The sequence below is a fragment of the Pogoniulus pusillus genome, chromosome 19 (genome assembly GCF_015220805.1).
Source record: "Pogoniulus pusillus isolate bPogPus1 chromosome 19, bPogPus1.pri, whole genome shotgun sequence".
In the NCBI taxonomy this organism is placed as follows: domain Eukaryota; kingdom Metazoa; phylum Chordata; class Aves; order Piciformes; family Lybiidae; genus Pogoniulus; species Pogoniulus pusillus.
This window is the reverse complement of record NC_087282.1, coordinates 6,887,620-6,910,043: the sequence shown is the minus strand read 5'-3', so window position 1 is coordinate 6,910,043 and position 22,424 is coordinate 6,887,620. Positions and strand designations below refer to the sequence as shown.

Here is a 22,424-nt window from a genome sequence, read left to right as displayed (position 1 = left end):
AAGTATCTCCTGGCAGGCCTCATGTGCTCCCTTTTCTTCCTTCCTAATGGCTTCCAAAACCTCCTAGAAGGCCCCACCTGCCCCTTTTTCTTCCAGAGCACTGGCACAGGCTGCCCAGGGGAGTTCTGAAGTCTCCCTCTCTGGAGATACTCCAGACCTGCCTGGATGTGCTCCTGTGTGATCTGGTCTAGGTGACCCTGCTCTGGCAAGCGGGTTGGGCTGGATGAGCTTAGGAGGTGCTTTCCAGCCCCTGACATTCTGTGACTCTATGATTCCTTGCACTGTGGTGTGGTGTGAGTGTCTTGAGGGCGGCACAGCTCTCCTGGCTTTCAAGGACCACGTTGCCAAGGTCTGCTCTCTGCTGTGCTACCTCTGTCCTGCAAAAATCATGTTTAGCAGGTGGGGAAGGGAAGGCACAAAATGGGCAGGACCAGCATCTTCCAAACATTTCTGATGATTCTAGGATGAGAGGAAGCTGCTTCAAGTTGCACCAGGGAAGGGTTAGGTTGGATATAAGGGAAAATGTGTTTGGTGCAAGAGTGGTCAGGGATTGACACAGGCTGCCCAGGGAGGTGGTGGAGTCCTCATCCCTGGAGGTGTTGAGGAAACCTGTAGCCATGGCACTTGGGGCCATGGTTTAGTGGCCATGGTGGTGTTGGGTTGATGTTTGGACTGAATGCTCTCAGAGGTCTTTTCTAACCAAAGCAATTCTGTGATTGTACTTTATTTACAATGCTGCTGTGGCTCTTAGCCGTGGCAGGGGTTTGCTTCTCTCACTCAAGTCTTCTTTCAGATAAAAAGTGACTTCCATATGGAAAAACATCAAACAAGGACCATGGCATCAAAGTCAACAACTGTGTAAACATGTCACTTTGGGGCATGGCTTAGGGGACACAGTGGTGTTGGCTTGATGGTTGGACTTGATGATGTTAGAGGTTTTTTCCCCAACCTTAGCACAACACAAGGTAGGGAAAAACAACACAAGAAGGGCGTGGAAGAGTTGGAGCCAGTCCAGAGGAGGCCACCAAGATGCTCAGAGGGCTGCAGCAGCTCTGCTCTGAGCACAGGCTGAGAGAGTTGGGGCTCTGCAGCCTGGAGAAGAGAAGGCTTTGAGGAGACCTTGGAGTGGACTTCCAGGATCTGAAGGGGGCTACAGGAGGGCTGGGGAGGGACTATTGACAAGGTGTGGGAATGAGAAGATGAGGAGGAATGGGTTTGAAGTGGCAGAGGGGAGATTGAAACTGGATGTTAGGGAAAGGGTTCTTTGGAGTGAGGGTGGTGAGAGACTGGCACAGGTTGCCCAGGGAGATTGTGGAGCACAAAAGCACCGAATGTGATCAAAGATGTTCAAGGCTAGGTTGGATGATGCCTTGAGCAACCTGTTCTAGGGGGAGGTGTCCCTGCCTATGGCAAGGAGTTGGAACTGGCTGAGCTTTGAGGTCCCTTCCAGCCTAAACCATTCCATGATTCTATGATTAATGATTCCATGATTTTTGGCTAGCCCTGAGTTAACCTGCCCCTTTCAGGCAGGTCAGCCCACAGGCCACTCTCAGCAGCTGCTGGCCCAAACGATGTGCCCATGGCCCCACAGGTGACGGGTAGCAAAGAGCTGGCCAGAAGCCAGGCTCCTGGGACACAGTCCTGTCCATGTCGACTTGAGCTCATCCTTCCTTTCCCTTTTTTTGTTCTGAGGAGCTAATCCTTTGTCCTGGCAGCAGGAGGAATTTTCCACACGCATCCCTGCGTGTTTAATGTTTAACACTGGGATCATTATGGTTTTATTAGCAGTGTCTGATGCTGTTTCATCTTCAACTGACTTTGCAAACATTAACCAATCGTTCTCAACCACGAATCGGCGGCGGTAACTAGGAAGGGAGGAGAAGCGATCCGCCGCTGGTGGCTGGGGAAGCGGTTGTCAACCAGGGGGCAGAACCCAGGGTTCCTGCTTTGCCGCTCAGCCCAGGGACGCAGCCCTGTTACTGCCACCGTTTCCACCGGCACCACTCGCGGGGAGGGCCACTCTGTGTGCAATAAACAACCCCTTGGCTGCTTCTTTTTGCTTCTGCCCGAGCTCACCCTCCACAAAACACAGCAAACTCCCTCAAAAAGCTGATGTGATTGACTCTGTTTCCCTCCGCGGTCCAGCAGTTGCTGGCTGTTTTCAGCTCTCCCCACTCCTCCTCCCCCCAGCAAAACGTCTCTACTGTGGGAGCAGGATGCTAAGGTCAGGAATGAGCGGGGCTGCTGGTGAGGGTTCTAAGGGCCGCGCCGGAGAGGAGTGACTCGAAGCACCCTGAAGACGGCTGGCAGGAAGTCAGCTCCTCATTTGCAGCATGCAGAACGTGTACGACGGCTTCATGATTTCCTCTGCCGGCTGCTGCGCCTTGCGCCTCTTCTCCCTCGCCGCTGTCCTGGCGGAGGCGATTGTCTGTGCCGAGCAGGAGTGACAATGAGCACTGCGCTGGGGGAGAGCTGCGCCGCTGCCCAGGTGAGGCTGCCCAAGCCCGGCAGGGACACGGCCCCGCTGCGGGCTGGGGGGCGAGGGACGGTAGCTGTGGGAAGGGGGATGTGAGGGTGGCTCTGAGGACAGATGAGATGCAGCTGGAGGGATGCGATGGTTGCCTGGGGGACAAAGAGGCTACAACTCGTGGATGAAGGGGAGAATTTGGGAATAAGGGTGGGCGCAGTCAGGAGATGTGAGGGTAGCATTGGAGACAGGGTGGAAACAGTGGAAGGATGCGATGGTGGCTCTGGGAGCAGCAGGGACAGAGCTGAAGGTGTGGTGGTGACTCCGGGAGCAGAGAGGGCACAGCAGGAAGGTGTGATGGTGATTTGGGGACAGTGAGGATACAGCCCCGCAACAGGTGGATGTGGTGGTGGTATCAGGGACAGCAGGGACAGAAGTTAAGGTGTGATGGTGACTTTAGAAACAGAGTGGGCACAGCAGGAAGGCATGATGGTGATTTGGGGCAGAGTGGGCACAGCAGGAAGGCGTGATGGTGATTTGGGGCAGAGTGAGCACAGCAGCAAGGTGTGATGGTGATTTGGGGGCAGAGTGGGCACAGCAAGAAGGCATGATGGTGATTTGGGGCAGAGTGAGCACAGCATCAAGGTGTGATGGTGATTTGGGGGTAGAGTGGGCACAGCAGGAAGGTGTGGTGGTGGCTTTGGGGGCAGAGGGCACAGCAGGAAGGTGTGATGGTGATTTCGGGGCAGAGAGGGCACAGCAGGAAGGTGTGATGGTGATTTCGGGGCAGAGAGGGCACAGCAGGAAGGTGTGATGGTGGCTTTGGGGGCAATGAGGATGCAGCCCCTCAACAGGTGGATGTGGTAGTGGTGGTATCAGGGACAGCAGGGACAGAAAAATTAAGGTGTGATGGTGACTTTAGAAACAGAGTGGGCACAGCAGGAAGGTGTGATGGTGATTTGGGGGCAGAGTGGGCACAGCAGGAAGGTGTGATGGTGATTTGGGGGCAGGGCACAGCAGGAAGGTGTGATGGTGATTTGGGGGCAGAGGGCACAGCAGGAAATTGTGGTGGTGATTTGGGGGCAGAGGGCACAGCAGCAAGGTGTGATGGTGTTTTGGGGGTAGAGTGGGCACAGCAGGAAGGCGTGATGGTGATTTGGGGGCAGTGGGCACAGCAGGAAGGTGTGATGGTGATTTGGGGGCAGAGTGGACACAGCAGGAAGGTGTGATGGTGATTTGGGGCAGAGTGAACACAGCATCAAGGTGTGATGGTGATTTGGGGGCATAGTGGGCACAGCAAGAAGGTGTGATGGTGATTTGGGGCAGAGTGGGCACAGCAGGAAGGTGTGGTGGTGATTTGGGGCAGAGTGGGCACAGCAGGAAGGTGTGGTGGTGATTTGGGGGCAGAGTGGGCACAGCAGCAAGGTGTGATGGTGATTTGGGGCAGAGTGGGCACAGCAGGAAGGTGTGATGGTGATTTGGGGCAGAGTGGGCACAGCAGGAAGGTGTGATGGTGATTTGGGGGCATAGTGGGCACAGCAAGAAGGTGTGGTGGTGATTTGGGGCAGAGGGCACAGCAGGAAGGTGTGGTGGTGGCTTTGGGGGCAGTGAGGATGCAGTCCCTCAACAGGTGTTTGTGATGGTGGTATCAGGGACAGCAGGGACAGGGGAGTTAGGGTGCGATGGTGACTTTAGAGACAGAGGACACCCCAGGGAGGTGTGCTGGTGTCCCTGGGGGACAGTGGGATGCAGCTCAACAGATGGAAGTGATGGTGACTCTGGGGACAGAGGGGACACAGCCAGGCGGTGTGACGGTGGCTCCGTGGCGCTGAGGCTGCAGCCCCTCAGCAGGTGGATTTGGTGGTGACTTTGGCGACAGAGTGGACTCGTTGGGTGTGGGGGGGCGTGCGGCGGTGGCGCCGGGTCACGCGGCCGGGACGCGGTGCGGTGCGGGTGTCTGTGCCGGGGTCCCCCCGACGCGCCGGCCGGTCGCCGTGTCAGGGCAGCGGCTGCGGGAGCAGACGCACCGGGAGCCCGGAGGGGCAATAACGATCAGGAGAGCCTCCCGCTGGGCCCGGGGGTAGCACCGCTGACACGGGCGTGCCGCCGCTTTTCTCCGCACCGGCGCGGGGGTGCGACGCGGGGAGTGGGGGGGGCTCGGCGGGGCGAACGGGGGCCGGGTCGGGCCGGGCCTGCGCTGCGCGGCGCGGCCGGGCGGTTGCCATGGCAGCAGCCAGGCGGCGCGGTGGCGCGCACGGCCGGCGGGGCGCGGCGCGGCCCCGGAGCGTACCATGTGCGCCCGGCGGCGGGAGGCGGCGGAGGGGCCACGACGACGACGGCGGTGGCGGCTGGTGTGCTATTAGCTCCGCCACGGCGGGCCCGGCGACCGGGAGCCGCGGTGTCAATGTAAGGGCAGCGGCGGCGGGGCGGGTGGCGCTGCGCCGTCGGGAGGCATTTCCGTGGCCGCCCGCCGCGGGGGGGAGGCGGAGGGCGGGCGGGAGGTGTTAAAATGGCGGCGCGCAGCCGGCCCCCGCGCTAAACCGGCCCCCGTGGCTCGCCCCGTGCGGCACGGTGCGGCCGCCCGCTGCCTGCTAGCGCCGCCGCCGCCGCTGAGGTAAGGCCGCGCTCGGGCCGAGGGGGACCGGCTGCCCCACCGCGAGTCCGCCGAGAGCCCGCAGATGGCTCCGGGCCGCTGCGTGGAGGCGGGAGAGAGGCATGACGGTGGTAGCGGTAGGGACTCGTTCTGCAGCCGGGGCTCGGTGGCTGCGGGCGGGAGAGCGGTTGTCCCGGGAGCGGCGGCGGAGGGCTGCCGGCTCGGGAGTACCGGCGTATCGCTCCTTTGTGTGGAGACGGCGGGCTGGCGGAGCGGGGCTGGTGCGGTGCCGGGATGGCGTTCGGTTCTTAGGCAAATACCGAGCTGCAAAAGCCGCATCCGGAGTCAGTTTATCAGCCCCAAGTGTGGCAGGCGCTGCCCGAGCCATGGCCGCCCGCGGCGCAGCGAGGTGCGGGCTCGGAGCAGGGAGCGGGGCGGGGGGGAAGCGGACTCCTGGAAAATCAGCGCAAAGTTATCCGGAGTATCCCCTCCCCCGCCAGCGCTGCAGCCGGCAGAGAGGGGCCTGGGGGGAACCGGGGGTGGGGGGGAAGAGGATTTTTCCTCTCCTTTTTTTTTCCCCCTGGTTTTTTTTTCCGGCCCGTTCGGAAGACATGCGCATTTGTTCGCTCCTGCCACCGCACTGGAGTCTGCCTAGAAACAAAGAACGCAGCCTGGCGAAGTTGGTGCTGGGTCCCAAAGTCTCTGCCTGCTTTGCCCTTTTTCTTTTATTCCTCCCCCCCGCCTCCCCACTCATTGACTTGTACCGCAGTTAAAAGCCTTGAAGATGTTCCCTTGAACTGTTTCCATGCGCCTGCCGCTGGAAATCGTCCCCCCCCCCTCCAAACCACCTTTGCTCCTCCCCGCCCCCGACCCGACCAGCCCAGGTTCAGGCGTTTTGGAAAGTGCAGCCATGATAGCTGGAAGCAACTTCTCGCCGTGGCGGCCAGCCCCGTGCTATGACAGCTCGCAGTAGGTGTGCCTTCCGACGGGGAGCCACCCCCTTGCTGAATCATCGTGGAGCGATGGCCGGACGGCTCGGCTGCTCGGGGAACACCATATTCCCCTGCCGAGCATGAGGCGGTGGCGAGGCGAGACGCAGAGTAAGAGACCTGTTAGCATGCGGCTCAGGCGCGGGCGAGCGGCGGCGGCGGCGGCAGAGCTTCGCCTCTCGCGGCGGCGGGAGCCGCCGGTGCGGTTTTGAGCTCGGTTGCTGTAAAGGAACGTCCCAGGTCTTTGAAGTAGTGAAACTCTTGAGGGCCTGATCCTGCAGCTTTTGCTTGTCTGAAAACTCCCTTCTAGCCCGGGTGGGCTGCGTGCAGGATCAACGCCGGGCTCAGGGAGCGGTGAGTGAATGCGTGGTGCTGTGCAGCGGTGCTTGGTAGCAGTAGTCGTAGATGTATAGAGTGGTTTGGGTTGGAAAGCACTTGAAAGATTATGTAGTTCCAACCCCCATGCCATGGGCAGGGACACCTCCCACTTAGATCAGGCCATCCAGCCCGGCCTTGAGCACCTCCAGGGAGGGGGCAGGGATCGTAGAATCGTAGAACTGTTTCTGTTGGAGAAGACCTTTAAGATCGTTGAGTCCCACCATTACCTAACTGCAGAGCAGCAGGTTGTCGACAGCCAGGCAGCTGCTCAGTTCTAAGCTCCAGCCTTTGAGAGCCTGCATATTAGTCTTAGAAATTCCTCCTGGCTGAAACTTGACTGAAACACTTCCAGGGATGGGATACCCACAGTCGTGTCAGACGTTTGAGCAGCAGTTTCTTGTCCATGTTTGCTAAAATTAGTTCGTGTTTCATGTTCACGTTTGCTAAAACTGGTTTGTGCTCTGCTGGTCAGAGTCATTGCCTTCAGTACCACAAGGAAATAATGACTTTACCTTCTGGGTATGCCTGGGAGAGCATATGTGAGATGCTGAAGTGTTGCTAGGTGTCCCTGCTAAAAAGTATAGGGGTGAGAGGTGGGATGAGCAGTTCTGAGCTGAGGTGTATCAGGCAAGGCTGAGTTGCGGTGGTTGTTGGACATGTAACGTGATCCTGTAATTAGAGCGAGGTAATAGTCTGTGCCATGTTGAAACTATCAAGTGTCTGAGTTGGAGCAGCCTGAATTAAACTAGTTCTTCTGGGATTAGGCAGAAGTAATGCAGCTGAAGTTTCCATCCAGCAGCTTCCACGAGACTGCAGAGCTGTTTTTCCCCCCTGTGAGTCCTCTTGCGGGTGTTTTGCTTTGAAGGTAGTACGTGGAGGCTGCAAAGGTGCTGCTTTCCAGGTACAGTCCTGCTCCTTGGAGCTTTGCTTACTATGAAGGACCAAAATAACGCACCTCAGCCCTGGGGTGGGATTAAAAACGCCTGAAGGAAGGACTTAAGCATTCGGGTTTGTGAACAATTGAAGGGTTTAAAAGACTGATTTGACTTTACTGCTTCCCTGTCCGCCACCATTCCCTATACACCAAAAAGAAGAAGCCTCATAGAATGGTTTAGGTTGGAGGGGACCTTAAAGCTCATCTAGTTCCAATCGTCCTGCCATGGGCAGGGGCACCTCCCACTGACCAGGTTGATGAAGGCCACAATCCTGTACTTGAGGCTGCCATGGATGCAAGATATCATTCATAGATTAGTTTAGGTTGGAAGGGGCCTTAAAGATCATCCAGTTCTAACTCCTCTGCCATGGGCAGGGACACCTCCCACTAGCCCAGGCTGATCAAGGCCTCTTCCAGCCTGACCTTCAACACCTCCAGGGAGGGGCCATCCGCAGCCTCCCCAGGCAACCCGTGCCAGTGTCTCACCATCCTTGTTGGATGGTCTCCAGTCTCAGTTTCCCCTCTTCCAGCTCAAAGCCACCGCCCCTCATCCTAGCATTGCGACCCCTTCTAAAAGGTCCCTCCTTGGCTTTCTTATTAGCAAGCCGTCTGGTGGAAAGCCCACAGACTATGCTCTTCCCAGTGCTGCTGCCAGTGGGGCAGGCTCCTCGTGGGGATGTGGAGTGGCTGTGGTTTGCTGCAGGGTCGTATTAGCGTGGGGGTCCAGTGCTGCAGACCTGGGAGGCTGTGCAGAGTGAGGATGTGTGGGCACCAGCACTGCTTGCTGCTGCTAATTTCCCTCACTGTGTGCCTCTGTGTGTATATATATAGACATGGTACATATTGAAATGAAGTCATTTTTGAGTAGTGATGGCCCAGAAAAGTTTGAGAGCTATTTCAGTGTTTGAGACAATGGACTGTGCAGAAGCTTCTAGGTATTATGGGATGTGCTTACAGCAGGAGAAGGTGGCAGTCAGCCTGCCCAGAAATGGCTGAGTGTTTATGAGTGCACATGGTACAGCCTGTGTACAGCAGGATGTTTGCAGTGGCTCTGGTGCTGCCTTCCAGGTCATTTGGGATGTGCTGGTGGGAGTGCAAACCAGACCTGGTGGTCAGCAGGGAGGTTATTCCCTCAGTGCTCTTAATCTCTGCTCCTCAGCCCTCTGCAACGTCGGAAGTCAGCATGCCACAGCCTTCTACTGCTGTGGGGGAAGTGAGGGATCCCCATAGAGAAAGAGGGAGTGGATCTGTGGCTGCCACTTCTGTCTCCCAGGGCTGGCCCACATGCCATGGGAAGGGTACCAGCAAATGGGAGTGCTGGGCAGTTGTCCCTCTGAGGTGGTGTGGTATTGCATCCCCACAGAGGGCTTTCTAGTAATTTTTGTGCTGAGTTCTACTTGGTGAGCAGTGGAGGCTTGCTCTGCCTTCTCATCCTCTGTTATGGAATGCCTGGCATGAAGTTTGTAGAGTTAGAGGTGGTTGGACTCGATGATCTTAAGTCCTGTGGAAGTCTTCTCTCAGGCTTACCCTGTCATAGCAGGATGAACAGTTCTGGGCTCCCCAGTTGAAGAGGGACAGGGATCTGCTGGAGAGGGTCCAGCTGAGGGCTATGAGGATGATGAGGGGACTGCAGCACTGCCTGATGAGGAGAGGCTGAGGGACCTGGGGCTGCTTAGTCTGGAGAAGAGAAGACTGAGAGGGGATTGAATCAATGTTTATAACTATCTGAGGGCTGGGGGTCAGGATGGGGGGGACAGGCTCTGCTCACTGCTCCCTGGGGGTAGGACAAGGAGCAATGGATGGAAGCTGCAGCACAGGAGGTTCCAGCTCAACACAAGGGGGAACTTCTTTCCTGGAAGGGTCCCAGAGCCCTGGCACAGGCTGCCCAGAGAGGTTGTGGAGTCTCCTTCCCTGGAGCCTTTCAAGGCCTGTCTGGATGTGTTCCTGTGTGCCCTTAGCTAGATTGTGTGGTGCTGCTCTGGCAGGAGGGTTGGATTGGATGATCTCTCAGGGTCTCTTCCAACCCCTGACATCCTGGAAGCCTTTGAACATCTGGACCTTAAGAGTTTTGCACTTGTGCTGCCACCAGAAATGAGGTTCTGAGAGGCTGTTCTGTGTGTTTACCAGAATCTCCAGGTGGGACTTGCTGGCTGCAAAGGTGGTGATAGTGTTGGGTTTGGCTTTCTTACCTTTTGCAGCACGAGCATGCAAACCTGTGTTGAAGCTGGTGACATAGCAGGTAAAGTGGTGCTGCATCCAGCTTGTTCCTCCGATCTCTTCACCATCCGTGTGGATTAAGAATGACAAGAAACCCATGCCATTTTGGCCGTGGCTGCTGCTTTGGCTCACTTGTCCATGTGGTTGGTGCATGAACCTGAGGTGCAGAGGCGGGACGGGATGAGGCTGGACCACTGCTTTTGTCAGCAGTGCTGAGCGAAATGGACGGCAAAGCTGTGTTGCTAGTGACTTCCAAATGGCTCTCTTTTCACCACAAACAAGGCAAACCATGGCTTTCCTAGTCACCAGTGCCTGCAGCTTAGTCAGGAGCCTGAAAGCAAGTGAAGAATTTCTTTGTGGCTAATGCAGGTGATGATGATGAATCCGCAGTGACTGATGCCTGCAGCAGGACAGCCCTGCTGTGCCGGTGGTGAGAGCTTGGCTTTGTCAGTGGAGCAAAGCATCGTGTGACTCAGAGGTGTTGGGAAAGAGTAGGCAGCCTTCATAGGAGTGGGCTTTTCTGACCATGAATGTACTAGAAGTCACACGTGGGAACTCAAATGAGAGCTAGCAACGTGAGGCTGCCCATTGAGAGGGAAGCTGGGCATTGAAAAGCGGAGTTTGCTTAGGTCTTGATTTCCATAGGCAGTCATAGGAGCCGTGGCTCTCTTGCTGTGCTCTGAAAACAGGGTGTAAATGTCCAGCCAAAGAAGAAATGCCACTGCAGACAGACACGGGCACCCTGCATTTGGGTTACCCAGGTACAGCCTTTCAGCACTCAGCAGGGAAAACGTGGGGAAAAATTGTTTGCAAGGTGATGGAAACACTTAGCTGGGGAGCAATGGCAGCCTGAAAGCGAGGGGGCAGAGGATGTCTTTGCTGAGCAGCCTGTGTTTGCTCTTAAAATCCCTTCAGAACTCTGAAGCTCAAGCTTGCTTGGTTTGCAGTGCTTGCCGTGATTAATATTTCAGTGGGAGGTTTCAATCCAGTGTGGATGAGTTGGTGCAGGAGTTTTGCTCCCTTTTAGGAGGTGGGGAACCAGCCTAACACACTGGTTGGTTTGTGAGACTGTTGCATGAGTTTGTTTTTAATCAGTGTATTCCAGACCCCTGGGCAACGTATGCATCCTTTTTCTGGAGCAAATTTAGGCCCTAATTCACCATCTGGTTCAAGCATGGGCTTGTTTCTCTTACCGAAGCTGAGTCTCTAAGCTGGAGCAGTTAGAGCAGCAATGCCTTTTTTTAATGGTAATGCTCTGCTCACCTTTAAAGCAGCATCGCACATACCCCAGGCTTTTGTACACGTCTCTGCTTCTGGAAGGGAGTTCCTCCTTGTGCTCTTTAAATATAGAAACGTTATAAATGGATCCTTTCAGCTTGTTCTCTGCCAGTTCCTGTGCGTGGTGCTGCTCCTGGGCGAGTGGTTTACCTGCGTTTGCGTTGGAGCCCTTTTGCTCTCGGGCACCTCTTGCCTGCGAGGCTGCAGCGGTGTTCTTTTAAGAGGTGTGTATCCTCCCCTTTTTCCATGCCGTCTTCCAGGAAGGATTTGTCTACCCAGAGTGATGTTATCTTCCCCCATTTTGAACGGCGTCAGCAGATACTTTTTCTCCTCCTTCCCCTTCTCCCATCCCAACGCTAAATCCCCACCAGGGGAACGAGTCTCCTTGTATTACTCACACGGAGCAAATCTGTGCCTTGGCTTCCAAATTACACAGCCCTGCTCAGCAAGGGTGAGGTTCTCCGGAGCTCAAGTAAAGGTGCCAGGATCTCTTTCCCTGCATTTTTAGTTGTTTGTTTTGTTGATTTCGTTGTCATCGTGTAAAAAAAATAAAGGCAGGCAGAGAGCCGGGGTAAGAAACTAAACCCACCCAACCCCACACCAGCAAACCGGTGGCCTTCAGAGCTGGGTGTTTTCATGTCTGAGGACTTCTGAATGCATAAAATCAGAGAGAATGTATCTGTGTAATCCGATCTGCTCTTGAAAGCCTTGCGGAGGGCTGCACGCTGCAGACATAAGCTGTGTCAATAGGAACTCTATTCACCCTCGCAGCGCAGCCTCGTGATCGGCTTTGACTGGCAGCCTGCCCCGGGGAGGGCTGCTCTGCGAGGAGGCTCCCGGGTTTTGGCGGCACTTCTGACTGCCTTTTCTGCTTGTTTGCTTTTTGTTGGGCTTGCTCTTCTTTTCCTTGGAGTGATAAATATAGATTGGTTTGGTTTTTTTTTTTAATATATATATATATTCTTTTTTTTTTTCCCCTGGGAAGTTGCTGGGGCATAGAAAAGATTTGCTGCAGCAGCACAAGGGGGGTTGTGGTGGGGGAAATCTCCTTTGTGGATGTGCTGCAAGGTGTCCAGAGAGTCATAGAATCAAGCAGGTTGGAAGAGACCTCCAAGATCATCCAGTCCAACCTATCCCCCAGCCCTATCCAGTCAACCAGACCATGGCACCAAGTGCCTCATCCAGTCTTTTCTTGAAGATCTCCAGGGACAGTGCCTCCACCACCTCCCTGGGCAGCCCATTCCAATGGGAAATCACAAGGTCCAGGAGGATGAGCAGAGGGCTAGAGCTGCTCTGCTGTGAGGAGAGACTGAGGGAGTTGGGGCTGTTGGGGCTGGAGAGAAGGCTCTGAGGTGTGCCAGAGGAGGGCCAGGTTTGGTATTAGGAGGAAGCTCTTGCCAGAGAGAGTGATTAGCATGGGAATGGGCTGCCTAGGGAGGTGGAGGTGGTGGAGTCGCTGTCCCTGGAGGCGTTGAAGCAAAGACTGGATGGGAGCACTTAGTGCCATAGTCTGGTTGGTTGGCAAGGGCTGGGTGCTAGGTACTGGTAGATAGTAGCTGAAGATGAGCCAGCAAGCAGAACAAGGGGACACAGTTGGAAGCTGTGCCAGGGCAGGTCTAGGCTGGATGTTAGGAGGAAGTTGTTGTCAGAGAGAGTGATTGGCATTGGAATGGGCTGCCCAGGGAGGTGGTGGAGTGGCTGTGCCTGGAGGTGTTGAAGCCAAGCCTAGCTGGGGCACTTAGTGCCATGGTCTGGTTGGTTGGGCAGGGCTGGGTGCTAGGTTGGGCTGGCTGAGTTTGGAGGTCTCTTCCAACCTGGCTGATTCTGTGATATGACCTTATTGTGGCCTTTCAGTATCTTAAGGGGGCCTACAAGAAAGCTGGAGAGGGACTTTTTAGGCTGTCAGGTAGTGATAGACCTAAGGGTAATGGAACAAAGCTAGAAATGGGTAGATTCAGACTGGATATTAGGAAGAAATTCTTTACCATGAGGGTGCTGAGAGCCTGGAATGGGTTACCCAGGGAGGTGGATGGAGCCCCATCTCTGGAGGTGCTTAAGTCCAGGCTGGATGAGGCTCTGGGCAGCCTGATCTAATGTGAGATGTCCCTGCCTATGGCAGGGGGGTTGGAACTGGCTGCTCCTTGCGGTCCCTTCCAACTCTGCCTGATTCTGTGATTCCACCAAAGCATCCTTTAGGAACACAAAGGATTTAAAATAACACCAGGTAGGAGCAGAGGTCGCTGCGTGCGCAGAGGCAGGGCCATTTCTCGCACCAAAATACCCATCCTGGTGAAAACCCTCCTGTGCTAACACACAAAAATATGTCGTTCTGTGTTGTGCAATGTCTCCTTTATGTGCTGCTCCCCCCCCACTTGCAGTTCTGCAGATGTTTGTATTACCCACAAGTGTTGGTTGAAATTCTGCTTTGGGTATCGCTTAGCATGAATCGTCTGCCAAGGCAGCCTTGCACTAATGGCTGTAATGTGCTGCTGGTTGCTGTTGTTTTCTAAGAAGGGAATAACTAGAGGGGAAAAAAAAATCATACATAGTTAAAAATCTACCTCTGCTTTAGGAAATGTTCTACACCTGGCACGTAGTAGTCTTATCAAATAGAATGGTAGAATGGTTTAGGTTGGAAGGGACCTCAAAGCTCAGCCAGTTCCAACCCTGTGCCATAGGCAGGGACCTCTCTCACTAGAACAGGTTGCTCAAGGCATCATCCAACCTGGCCTTGAACACCATCAGGGAGGTTGTGGAGCACAGCAGCACTCAATGTGATCAGAGATCACATTGGGTGCTTCTGTGCTCCACAACCTCCCTGGGCAACCTGTGCCAGTGTCTCAGCACCCTCAATCTGTGCCAGTGACTCACCACCCTCACTGCAAAGAACCCTTTCCTAACATCTAAGTTTCAATCTCCCCTCTGCCAATTCAGACTCATTCCTCCTCATGCTGTCATTACAAGACCTTGTCAGTAGTCCCTCCCCAGCCTTCCTGTAGGCCTCCTTCAGATACTTCAGTTTTGTTGAAAATAAAGTGGTTCTTCTGCCCCTGTGCTCAGTTCTGGGCTCTTCCATTGCAGAGAGATGTTGAAGTGCTGGAAGGTGTTGAGAGAAGGGCAGCAAGGCTGGGGAGGGGCCTGGAGCAGAGCCCTGTGAGGAGAGGCTGAGGGAGCTGGGGGTGTGCAGCCTGCAGCAGAGGAGGCTCAGGACAGAGCTCATTGCTGTCTGCAGCTCATTGCTGCAGAGAGGCTGTAGCCAGGTGGGGTTGGGCTCTGCTGCCAGGCAAGCAGAGTTGTCGTGGCTGGAGGTGTTGAAGCCAAGCCTGGCTGGGGCACTTAGTGCCATGGTCTGGTTGGTTGGGCAGGGCTGGGTGCTAGGTTGGGCTGGCTGAGCTTGGAGCTCTCTTCCAACCTGCTTGGTTCTATGATTCTAATCCAATTACCAGGTTCTGGGCTGCTGTTTATTGTCTAACACATACACAGAGGGCACTTTTACATGCATGGTAGTCAGTGTTGGCTCTGCTAGGATCTTAAAGTTCTTCTCTTTGGTGCTGAGTTACCAATTTGAACAATGCTGGGCTGTGAAATTGGCATATTCCTTTCCTCCCCCTCCCTACCCTTGGTCTATCTCTGTCACCTCTTTAAAGCTCCAGCTCCTTGCTCAAGGGATGATTTGAAAATTAGCTCATCTCTGTGTGTTTCTGGGTTATTCTTGTAGCTGCAAATGAAAAGGTTGGGAGCATAATTAGGAGGTAATATGCACAAGCTAAAAAAAAACCCCAACCAATAAAACAACCAACCAAAACCGACCCCAAACACCTAAACAACAACAAAAGAATGACCCAAACCAACAAAGTAATACAAAGCTGTTATTTAAAAGAAATGCAATTATGTTTTGAGCCAGTTGAGGCTTAATTTCTCAGGGTTGATGCAGTAAACTCCAGAATTAACTTGTGAAATATTACCTGTCCTGAGTGAGTCAGGAATTCAGTTGGTGAAAAATCGAGAGAGAGACGCCCAAAAGAAGGGAGAATGCCCTGGGAGAGAGGGAGCCTGCTGGTTAGCAGATGGGTGTGGTGTTGAGGGTGATTAGAATAGAATAGAATCAACCAGGTTAGAAGAGACCTCCAAGTTCATCCAGTCCAACCTGTCACCCAGCCCTGGCCAACAACCAGACCATGGCACTAAGTGCCCCAGCCAGGCTTGGCTTCAACACCTCCAGCCACAGCCACTCCACCACCTCCCTGGGCAGCCCATTCCAATGTCAATCACTCTCTCTCACAACAACTTCCTAACAACATCCAGCCTAGACCTGCCCTGGCACAGCTTGAGACTCTGTCCCCTTCTGTTGCTCCTTGCCTGGCAGCAGAGCCCAACCCCACCTGGCTACAGCCTCCCTGCAGCAATGAGCTGCAGACAGCCATGAGCTCTGCCCTGAGCCTCCTCTGCTGCAGGCTGCACACCCCCAGCTCCCTCAGCCTCTCCTCACAGGGCTGTGCTCCAGGCCCCTCCCCAGCCTTGCTGCCCTTCTCTCAACACCTTCCAGCACCTCAACAGCTCTCTGCAATGGAGGAGCCCAGAACTGGACACAGCACTCCAGGGGTGTCCTGAGCAGTGCTGAGCATAGGGGCACAAGAACCTCCCTTGTCCTGCTGCCCACACTGCTCCTCAGCCAGCCCAGGATGCCATTGGCTCTCCTGGCCTGTATCCAGTATTCCTGCAGTCTCCATTTCCTTGGCTTTTCCTTACCTAATTTCTCTTTGGTAAGGGCTGGATCCTGCCTTCCTGAGCTTTCCTAACTAAGCCTGTCTGGTTTGATGGGGAGCGGTCCCTGGGGCACGCTGCGTGTAGCCCCGGGCAGGGTGAGCGCAAGCAGGAAAGGCTGCTGAGGCTGAGGTGGGGAGGCTGCAGCTGGGTGATCTGTTTGTACTTCCTGTTCCCAAGCTGTTTGGGTCAGAAGTAGCTGTGTTTTTCCATATTAAGTTATTTGGCTTCCTCCTCTGCCAGGCAGCAATAAATTTCACACTGTGCACAATGTATTTCTTGTGTTTCAGAGGCTCTCTTGCTGCCTTTGGCTTTTAATTTGGATGGTGGAAGCCTTTACCTGTGCCTTTTTTGTTGTTGTGGGTGGTGAATAGATCTGCTCTTTGAGGATTTTGATTCCTGTTTGTCTTTTTTGTTTTGGAAAGCTCCTTTAAAAGAGCTGGCAGGTCTGGCTCCTCAGCAGGCTCACATGGAGGTGGAGACATCTCACCTTGCTTTTCTCATCCTGGGGCACAAGGAGATCATCTTGCCAGAGTTAATTTGGATGCTGGGACTTTGTTCATTAATTTTTGTGAAGCACTTAGTGCCCCTGTGCTCAGCACTGGTGTGAGGGCACAGCTTGGGTACTGGGCACAATTTTGGGGCACTCATCCAAGGACCCTGAGGTGCTGGAGTGTGTCCAGAGAAGGGTGAACAAGCTGGTGAAGGGTCTGGAGAATAGGGCTGGGGAGGAGCAGATGAGGGAGCTGAGGGTGTGCAGTGTGGAGAAGGCTGAGGTGAGACCTCATTGCTCTCTAGAGCTCCTTGGAAGGAGATTGCAGTGAGGTGGGGGTTGGGCTCTTCTCCCTAGTGTCAGGGCATGAAAGAAGAGTAAATGGCCTCAAGTTGCACCAGCAGGGTTTAGGCTGGAGGTAGGAAAAATGCGTTTGGTGCAAGAGCAATCAAGGATTGAAACAGGCTGCCCAGGAAGGTGGTGGAAAGCCCCCAGCCATCCCTGGAGGTGTTCAGGAAAGCTGTGGCCACGGCACCTGTTGCCATGGTTTAATGGCTGTGGTGGTGTTAGGTTGGCAGTTGGAAGTCTTTCCCAAGCAAAACGATTCTCTGATTCGATCATCTTAAGATGAACACTTCTGGGACTATGAGATGGGGCTGGTTGTGCTGAGTTTTAATGCTGAGAGGAATGTCTGTAGGTTGATGGACCATGCCAGCAGTCCTAAAGGCTGGAATGGTGAGCTATCCAACATCCCTGTCTCGGCACTGGGGCAGCTTGCCCCCTAAAGGACAGGCAGCTCCTGCAGAAGAGCATTGCCTGCTCTGAGCTGTGGCTGGCAGCTGTCCTCCAGAGTGCTGCCTGCATCCAGAGCATGCAGTGTTAGCACAGGCCTTGAGGTGCAGAACAGAAGGAGAGCTTTGGGCTCTTCCCTGGATGGGCTGGGCAGCACTGAACTGTTGGGTTTTCTCCCCGGAGTCTGGTCTAAACTCTCTGTCAGTGCTGTTCTGCTCTTCCTGATCAAGCTGCTCAGCTGTAGGATCTCCTACCCTGCCTACAGCCAGTGGATCAGGATGGGGAGGGCTCTCTGTGGCAGGTATCAGTGGGATCCTTTTGAACAGCATGAATGGCTTGAGATTAAGTGGCAGTGAGCAGTGCTGGTCCTGGGGCTTGTGTGGCATCTTCACCTAGGTTAAGTGGCAGTGAGCAGTGCTGGTCCTGGGGCTTGTGTGGCATCTTCACCTAGGTTCGAGGAAATTCTTTCCCGAGGAACAGAAAAGAAACAGTATCTGGAGCCATGGGTAGGGTCACAGGTGGTCTGTCCTTCCTCTGGAGCCTCCAGATGCTGACATTGTGTCTGACCAAGGAAGCCAGAGCTCAAAAGTATCTTGTGGAGTGCCTTGAATAGACTGTCCAGGCTTTGGTACTGGCAGAGTCAAGCCTCTGCACTTCGCTCTTGGATCCACAACCAGACACCACTATCTCAGGGCCTCACCTTCTTCCTCAGACCAAGTCCACCCTCTGTGGATGTGACCTCAATGAGATGCTCACTGTGATATCCATGGTGCCCTTCCTTGGACATAACCTTGGTAATGAGCCCTGAATGCCCACAGGTGGTCTGAAGCACCTCTCACTTGGTGCCTGGGGAAGCTGTGCTGCAGGCTGAGCAGAGTGACCTCTCTTGCAGGAGTGGCAAACCCCTTCCCTTCTGTGTATTTGCAGTGAGGTGGCACCATCCCTGCTGCTTCTGCATGCATCCAGCCTCCTCCACCTTGCTCAGAAGTGCAGGCAGGTTGTCCCCACTCCTGCCCTGCCCTCTCTGTGTGCTGCTTTGAGCCCTTCTGCCCAGAGCTCTCACCTGGGGCTGATCTCCTGTGCTGCAGTTTTCAGGGGCTCCAAAGCATCTGGTTGACTGGCTTGTGATCACATTTTCCTGATGCTGAAGAGATGAGCAGGCATGCCAGGTGGATTGTGGGCGAGGTTATGCCAGCCTTGCTGCAGGGAGAGACCTGCTGGGTTGGGGACTTTCCAGCTCTGGTGACTCTGTTGTTATATGACACATTCAAGTAGCTGATCTCAGCGACCAGTGTTGGAATGAGGATGCTGCTGCTGCAAGACAGATGCATCCTGTGTCCTGTGTTAGCTGAAAGGTCACAGAATCACAGACTTTCTTAGACTGGAAAAGACCTTCAGGATCCTCCAGTCATTAGTTTCACACTGACAAGTCCTTGACCAACCCAAACCCCTCAGCACCACATCTCATCACTGTGAATCACTGTGGTTGGAAAGGACCACCAGCATCATCCAGTCCAACCTTCATCCCAGCAGCCTTCATCACCAGACCATAGCCTCAAACACCACAGCCACTCTCCTTTTAATCACCTCCAGGGATGGTGACTCCAGCACCTCCCTGGGCAGCCTGTGCCAGTGCCTGAGCACCTGCTCAGGAAGAACTTCCTCCCAACAGCCAACCTAAACCTCCCCTGACCCAACTTGAGGCAATTTCCTCTTGTCCTAGCATTAGTAACTGGGGAGAAGAGACCAGCTCCAGCCTCACCACAACCTCCTTTTAGGTAACTGCAGAGGGCAATAAGATCTCCTCTCAGCCTCCTCTTCTCCACACTAAACACCCCCAGCTCCCTCAGCTGCTCCTCACAGGTCATGTTCTCCAGACCTCCCCCCAGCCTCATTGTCCTTCTCTGCCCCTGCCCCAGCACCTCAGTGTCCTTCCTGTGCTGTGCTAACCCAAGCTGGACACAGTACCCGAGGTGTGGTCTCAGGAGTGCTGAGTACAGAAGCATGAGCACCTCCCTGCTCCTTCTGGTCACACCACTGCTGATCCAGGCCAGGATGCTGTTGGCCTTCTTGGCCCCCTGGGCACACTGCTGGCTCAAGTTCAGCCACTCACACCATTGGTGATCCAGGCCAGGATGCTGTCTTTGTCATGCCAATGTGGGCACCAGGAGAGTAGACAGGGCAAGCTGGAGCTTGGGGCTGCAGCCAGAGCCCAGCCAAGCACTCCAGCTTTGGGGCTGCCAGGCAGGAACTGACAGGTTGTTTGCCGTGGAGCTGCTTTTGTTTGAGTGCAGTGCAGATGGCAGCCTGTGAGAGAAGCTTTGGTGGGAACATTCGTGATGCTCAGCAGCAAACAGCTGACTGGTGGTTTGCTGGGCTGAGTGCTTGCTTTGAGCAGCCATGGCTGCTTGTTTTTCACTAGAGTGTTTGGGAGCAGGGATCCTACAGCTGAACTCAGGATTTTAAGTTTCTAAAGGAGATCTTTTTAATTCTTGAGGCTAAATCTTGTGATTCTGCTCCTGTTCCTGTGCTCCATCTCCAGGTTGCTGATACTGGCTGTGAACACATTGAATTCCTAGAGGGGTAGCACAGAGGAGTGTGTGCAGTTTGAGTCTGAATGTTCCTGAGGAGCAACCTAAATCTGAAATCGTGTTTTAGTCACTGCTGAGTGGCTGACAATTTTCCCTGGTCTCCTTTGCCTGCCATATGCATTGGTGCTGTGGCACTGCCAGGCTGGTGAAGCACTGTTGGCTCTCTTCCCAGCAGAGCCCTGGGCTGGCCAGCACTGGCTCCTTCTGCAGGAGTAATACTGCTGCTGGCCTGGGGAGACTTTCCCCTGGCCTGTTCATAGCCAAAAATGTCAGTGACTTTCTTGTGGCCTCACCCCAAGGAGGACATCGAGGGGCTGGAGAGGAGCAGCTAAGGGAGCTGGAGGGGGGTTAATGTGGAGAAGAGGAGGCTAAGGGAAGACCTCATTGTTCTCTACAGCTCTCTGAGAGGAGGCTGCAGCCAGATGGGGGTTGGGCTCTTTTCCCAAGGAACAAGTCATAGGACACTAGGAAACAATCTCAGGTTGCACCAGGGGAGGTTTAGGTTGGACACAGAACCGTAGAATGAAGCAGGTTGGAAGAGAGCTCCAAGCTCATCCATGCCAACCTAGCACCCAGCCCTGCCCAACCAACCAGACCATGGCACTAAGTGCCCCAGCCAGGCTTGGCTTCAACACCTCCAGCCATGGCCACTCCACCACCTCCCTGGGCAGCCCATTCCAATGCCAATCACTCTCTCTCACAACAACTTCCTAACAACATCCAGCCTAGACCTGCCCTGGCACAACTTGAGGCTGTGTCCCCTTCTTCTGTTGCTCCTTGCCTGGCAGCAGAGCCCAACCCCACCTGGCTACAGTCTCCCTGCAGGCAGCTGCAGACAGCAATGAGCTCTGTCCTGAGCCTCCTCTGCTGCAGGCTGCACACCCCCAGCTCCCTCAGCCTCTCCTCACAGGGCTGTGCTCCAGGCCCCTCCCCAGCCTTGCTGCCCTTCTCTCAACACCTTCCAGCACCTCAACAGCTCTCTGCAATGGAGGAGCCCAGAACTGGACAGAGCACTCCAGGGGTGGCCTGAGCAGTGCTGAGCACAGGGGCACAAGAACCTCCCTTGTCCTGCTGCCCACACTGCTCCTCAGCCAGCCCAGGATGCCATTGGCTCTGCTGCCCACCTGGGCACACTGCTGCCTCCTCTGCAGCTCCTCTCTCCCAGCACCCCCAGCTCCCTTTCTTCCTGCCTGCTCTCCAGCATTAGAAGAAGCTTCTTCACTTCTTATAGCCTGAATTCAGCCAAAGCTGAATGCCCATCCCTGGAGGTGTTTGAAAGAGGCAGAGCTGTGGTGCTGAGGGCCATGGTTTAGCCCCAACCTTGGCAGAGTTAGAGGATGGTTGGACTGGGTGATCTGAAAGGCCTTTTCTAAGCTAAACAATTCTGTGAATCTCTGATAGTGAAGCCATTGGATCTGCAGAACGTGTTTGTCACAGTTACCCTGCAAAACCCCCAAACCCCAAGGAAGGCAGGATGCTGCTTAAAGTATCACTGCAAAGGCCTTTTTATTTATTCATTTAATCTTAAAGTCTCCTAGCACAACACAACTGTTGTGGGGAGAAGTCCATTCAGGGGATTACAACCCAAATACAACTTTTCGTGATAGGCAGAAAGTGAAACTGGGACTTCTTTGGATATCAAGGAGTGGCAGGAGTGGGGGGAATGAAGCAAAGCTGGAGGTGGGGAGAGTCAGGCTGGAGGTGAGGAGGAAGTTGTGGAGCAGGAGAGTGGTTAGAGGCTGGAATGGGTTGCCCAGGGAGGTGGTTGAGGCCCCATGGCTGGAGGTGTTTGAGGCCAGGCTGGCTGAGGCTGTGTGCAGCCTGCTCTAGGGTAGGGTGTCCCTGGGCATGGCAGGGGGTTTGGAACTGGCTGCTCCTTGTGGTGCCTTCCAACCCTGCCTGATTCTATGATTCTGTGATTCTAAATGGGAATGGTACTGGGGAGGAAGGTTAAAAATACTCTGAATAATAAAAGAATTAGTTTAAATTCATTCACTCTCAGTAATCTTCTTGTTATTAGCCATAATCTGCTTCTGAGAAGCATAGAGGCTTAATTTTTTCTCCCCCTTCTCTCCATTAGTAAGAAGTGAGTATTTCTCCTGACCCCTGCCTTTAGACCATTGGCTCCTAAGAGTACAAATTTTCCCTCTCTATTTTTGGGCAGCATCTGCAGGTATTGAAAGCTGCCACCAATAAACAGCAGTGCTGGGAGTATGTTACTGCACTCCCAGATCACTTAGCAAGGGTCTAATCCAGAGTGCTGTTTTTACAGAGGGGATGGAACTAGGTCTGCAATCTCGTGGCCAGGGGTATGGGTGGTTTTGGGATGGTTTTAAACCTGTGCTTAGCCAGAGTGGCTCTCAGCAGGGGAATCTTCAGTGGGTACCTGGGAGAAGGAGGTGGGGGGAGGGTGCACGCTGCTGTATTTTTGGTTGTAGGCTTTTCTGGGGGCTGTAGTGGAGGCGAGATGCAAATGCAACAGTATTAACGTACTTGCTGCAGTGCTGTGAGCTGGGCTGTGGAGACTCGGAGGTGAGAGTGGCTTTGGGCTTGGCGCTTTGAGCCTTTGGTGCTCGTGTGTGCGGCGGCAGCATCCGACAGCTCCGGGTGAGAGGTTAGCACGGCTGGCTGCAGGCACCTCCCTGCTCCGAGTGAGAGCTGCTGCCTGTAAGGTAGCTCAGGTGCTTGCAAGGATCCTGCAGGGTAGCTCAGGTGCTTGCAAGGATCCTGCAGGGTAGCTCAGGTCCTTGCAAGGATGTGCTGTTGCTCATCCTGGAGAAGCAGGCAACTGGAACGAGAGAGAGAGAATTAAAGCGCGAGATGTGCTTGCTCATGACCTGAATCCCCTAATCGCAGCCTCGTGTAAGTGAAGGTCTTAGGCTGGGTTGAGTAGAGGGCATCTCCGTGCAAGAAAAGCCTTAGGGGAGT

General features: G+C 54.4%; 1 protein-coding gene across 11 annotated transcripts in view; it reads left to right on the top strand.

Annotated features, from left to right (window-relative positions):
- Positions 1 to 4,788: 4,788 nt before the first annotated feature.
- Positions 4,789 to 22,424, top strand: part of MBNL3 (muscleblind like splicing regulator 3) — a 132,963-nt gene continuing 115,327 nt past the window's right edge. For 3 of the 11 annotated variants that reach the window (XR_010305737.1, XM_064159105.1, XM_064159097.1), the window contains exon 1: positions 4,978 to 5,081. The gene's annotated coding sequence lies outside the window, so the exon portion shown is untranslated. Of the gene's footprint in view, positions 4,874 to 4,976; positions 5,082 to 6,056; positions 6,161 to 6,386; positions 6,404 to 22,424 lie in introns of those variants that run through there. The other 8 variants (XR_010305736.1, XR_010305735.1, XM_064159103.1 and 5 more) reach the window with 6 other exon arrangements.